The sequence below is a fragment of the Diabrotica virgifera genome, chromosome 5 (genome assembly GCF_917563875.1).
Source record: "Diabrotica virgifera virgifera chromosome 5, PGI_DIABVI_V3a".
In the NCBI taxonomy this organism is placed as follows: Eukaryota; Metazoa; Arthropoda; class Insecta; order Coleoptera; family Chrysomelidae; genus Diabrotica; species Diabrotica virgifera.
The window spans coordinates 125,062,303-125,067,167 of NC_065447.1; the positions used below are offsets into that span (position 1 = coordinate 125,062,303).

The window sequence follows — 4,865 nt, forward strand, 5'->3', positions numbered from 1 at the left end:
TCGTACGCAACCGCAACGGATTTTAGTTTGCCTTGTACAGAAACTTATGTAACCGCGTCCACTGATCCGCATCGTACGGATCGCATTATCGATTGTCAAACTAAAATCCGTTGCGTACGATGCGGGTCTGTGGACGCTTGACTTTAATCTCTCCCTGGCACGAGAGCTTAATTTCCCGACTCTGCACCCCCCACTACTGTTTATATGTGAACGTATTTAAAGAATGGCGGGAAGTTTGAAAATGGCCATGACCAACCAGCCAGAGCAATGAGCAATCTTTACATTTACATATATAAAAGTGTTTTGTTATTGTTTTTGTATTAGTGAATTATTTTAATTTTATCAAATTTGCGTTTTATATTAATAAAATGTATCCTTAGAATTTGATAACAATTTAGTGATGATGAAAGAATAATATATTTTTTAAATAACGCTTGAGCCTGTACCATACGAGAACGAAAAAAGTTATGGAAGAATTTGATGATATATAACAAATTTTTATTAAGGTTTATAGTTTCCATAAAAATACTGTGAGATAATTTATACAAGAGCTGGTTCCTGGTTTCCATTATGTAATTCTTCAGTAAGTATAAGTAACCTTCCTTTCATGGAAATACATGCTATGATGATACTTTTTTGCTTGATATTTATATCTAATAAGAATTTTTTTTAGGTAGGTATGATGAGCCTAATATCACAGATCAAGTTTTAATAACTTATATTATGAGTTGTTTTTATTTATTGTATGGTTTTGGTGGTATACCTATACAAAACATAACTACTGAAAGATTTATAAAACCCATGATCGAAGTACTGGCAGATAATGTAGTTGTTGATATTGATAGCGAATGTGTTAACACAGAAGATATTCCATTTATGAGTACTAATCTATGAACATGCTATAAAATTTAACATTTATAATAAATATTTAAACCTTTGTTTTATTGTGTTTAATTTATATTCTTAATATACACTTTATGTTGAACATGTCTTTAATTGAATATTCTAATTTTCAATCAGAAATATATCCTTATAACAAATTCTAAACTGATCCACAATGTCTGAAACGTGGTTCGTTTATGAAAATTTATTGTTTTCACTGTATTCGTTCACTCAACCATTCTCTCCAATTCTTTCTCTTTTGCCAGTCCCTTACTGCAGATTTATTCTTTCCATTGCTTGGTCCACTTTATCTCTTCTGAAAGATCTTCGAGTCTGCCTCTCTTCCTTCTTCCTATCAGGCTCCACTCTTTTATCCAATGTTTTTTGCCTGATCTCCTGACCTGTCCGTAACAGATTAATATCTTCTGTTCTTGTAATCTTATATTTGAGTTCATTCCCATTCTTTTCTTAATATGTATGTTATTTAGTCTATCTCTTCTTGTTACTCTGCAGCTTCTCCTTAGGAATTACATCTCAATTGCTCTTATTTTGTTTTTGGATTTCTTATTTATTATCCAATTTTTACATTTGTAAGTCATAATAGGTACTTCTTGTCATGGTGTTATATATTAGGTCTGTTCCTTTGTTTTTTAGTGTTACACTTTTGAGTGTAAGTGTACGAAATTCTAGGTCTGTTCCTTTGTTTTAAGTGTAACACTAGTTCTTGAAATGTGTAAGAAAAGTGTAAAAGTGTTACACTTTCTTGTTTCTTTGTTTTTCTAGTGTTTACACTTTTTTTCACGATACACTCAACTTCTGTCGTAGAACGCGTACAACTCGTTTCTTTGAAATGCTGTAGGAAAAAAAGTGTATATAACACTTTTCTACACCTACCTCCGAGACGGTGGTGGATATTACACTCGTCCTGCGCAGTATCATCCAACCGGAGCCAGCTGTTTAGCCGCTAAATGTGTTTGTTTACAAAAAAGATATATTTCTTTTTAGTTTAATTTAAACTAGATTTATAAATTGAAAAAACTAAAGTAGCTACAAGTTTTAATTTAATTTTGCTTAACCTCCGAGTGGCACTTTCCTGTAATTTTAAAATTATCACTTTTCAGTGATTTTTTTAATATGCTTTTATGTGCTTTAATATGCTTTTAAGTTCAACAAAGCATTTCCTTTAATTACAATTAAGCCAAAACATCGCAAATCCTGGGCCCTGGACTACTAAAGGTATCCGGTATCCGCATATCAGCCATGAATATGTGTTCACTACTCTACATCAAGAAATTTACTTTCCAATGGCTCTGTCACTGAATATATCAGCAAGTATAGGAAAACCTATTTAAAACTTATAAAATCAGCTAAAAAATCGTACTATCAAAATTGTCTGAGAAGCTCTAACCCACATAACAATTTCATGTTCTTAGTAGATTCATAGAACATACTTTTCAGAAAAAGTATATACTTAGAATATGCGTAATTACCATTGCGAATGTGCAGAGCATATACTGAGTATATACTACATTACAGTACTTAAACGTTCTATGTATATACTTATAATGTACTACAGCACTTCTTTTCAGTATATACCAAGAACATACTTTTTAGAAGATTCTAAGGAGGTGCTATAAACCTTCTATTTATATACTTAGAATGTACTATCGCACATAGTTTTAGTATATGGGAAGAATATTCCAAGGAAGTGCTATATACCTTCTAGTTATATACTTAGAATGTACTATCGCACATATTTTTAGTATATGGGAAGAATATTCCAAGGAAGTGCTGTATACCTTCTATGTATTTACTTAGAATGTACTATCGCACATATTTTTAGTATATGGGAAGAATATTCCAAGGATGTGCTGTATTTCTCAGAAGTATGTTTTCAACATCACCCAATCTCATCCTATAGGTTCTACCAAAGAATACTAACACACCCACTGGGTGTGTTAGTATTCTTTGGTTCTACTAATATATTATATTTACATATTCTAATTGCATATGAGAATGTAGTTATTACATTCTACATATTACGTAAAAAGTAAGTATAAAATATATAAACTTTAGTTAGTTATATAGGTAGGTACCTATGTATAATAAATATTATATGTGTAAGTAGCCTATATATAAAATATAAGTAATATATTTAGTATTATTATGTGCAAATCAAAATAAAAATGCTGCTTATATAATTATATAATAGCCAAATATATATAATATGTATGTAAATTACTAAAATTTATAGGTATCTATATACATTATACGTACTTTTACTTACTAGGTATTTAGGAAATATTGAAGTACCAATATGAATTTATTATTTTCAAACTGCTTTTTATGTTCTTAAAAATGTTTTAGTCCTTGTAGCTAGAAATACTTGGTCCTACCTAACAGCGTAGACATAAATGCATAACTGTAAAATACTGGAAACTATTTTCATATTTTGCTCTTTTGTTACCTACCCCCTTCCCTTGTGCAGGTATAAAATGCAATGCAAGGGTCAGAATGACAATGAATGGCCGTTTCCGGATTCCCGAAAATTATAGGTAAAAATACTTATGGTATAAACTCAAATCAAAATGGTATATACATTTCAACTGAAAACGAAACGAGAATTTATTCTCATTTTTCTTCAATAGAATTAAGTTTTAAACTTTTTACCATACAATTAAAACGGTTTAAAAAAATGGATTAGATAGTTCAGTAGTACCTACCAAAATACATACATTTTATTAATTATTCTTAACGCGAAGTTGATAATCTATAGGTTAACATTATTCTTCTTCCTATAGGTACATACAGTATATTCTTTTTAAGATATTTTAAAAGTATATACAAGTATGTGTTAAGCATATACTTTTGCATATACTTACGCATATACTAAGAATATTCGATTAAGGTATATTCTAAGAATAAACTTTTACGAACATTCCGAGATACTACGTACCCGAATGTGCTCAGTACCCAGCAAACAGACCGACGTGTTAGTTACGTGAATTTCTGGTACATTTGTCACCAATATACGTAAATTGCTTACGTGAATTTCACGTGAAAATTTGGTTGGAATGTCACATTGAAAATACGTCTTTAAATTACGTGAATAACTCGTCTTCAATAGACGTGTTATTCACCTTAAATACCAATAAAATGTTTCGGGAAATTCACGTTGCAAATACGTGTTGATTAACATATCTTTTAGGGAATGTATATATTAGTATTCACGTGAAAGATACGTCCTCGGTTCACGTAAATAATTCGACCTTAATTAACTTAGGTACTAATCACGTAATTATTATCCTCATATGACATAAATAAAACAAGCCTATAAAGTATTAACAATGTATTTATTTAGTAGAATTTAGAGACTTTAAAACATTTGTCTTGTATAATTATTATACAAGATAATGAACCAAAAATGCTACCGACCTAAAGACGCATTAAAAAATTTGCCAACACAAAACACAACACAGGTCACTTTTTATTTTGACGACACTTTCTTGTTTTTTCACGACACTTCAACCCTCGAGCAGTGAGGTAAACGTTAATACGAAAGGCATTATTATAAATAAACCCGCCTAAAATAAAACGAGGGAAATAAAGCTCTTCACGTTTCACTTTCACTTTTTGTTGTGAGAAATGTGAGAAGCTGATATTAGAGAATTAGAGGTTATGCTCATCGATTATAAAAATCGATTATTTTTAAATTACAGTTAAACTATTCTACTTACTTTAAATTAGTATTACATATTTTCTTTTTGTTTTTAAATTTCTTCTGCTATTACCTAATTGGTCTTACTAAAAATCTATTTCAATACCAGAATAATTTAAAAAAATAATCCCATCGAAACGTATCTATTATTCGATAAATCGATTAATTTAGTTTTCGAACCAACTATGTTAATCACGTATCGTGGTCACGTGATAGTATTTAAAGGAGGAGAAAGGCTTGGTAGTACGTCATCACCGCGCGCGAT

At 30.4% G+C, this 4,865-nt stretch overlaps 1 long non-coding RNA gene across 1 annotated transcript; it reads left to right on the forward strand.

Moving 5' to 3' along the window:
• LOC126884380 (uncharacterized) lies at window positions 1-938 on the forward strand. The gene is made up of 2 exons (XR_007698000.1): window positions 1-583; window positions 674-938. It is a non-coding gene; the product is annotated as an uncharacterized LOC126884380 (long non-coding RNA).
• The last annotated feature ends 3,927 nt before the right edge of the window (window positions 939-4,865 follow it).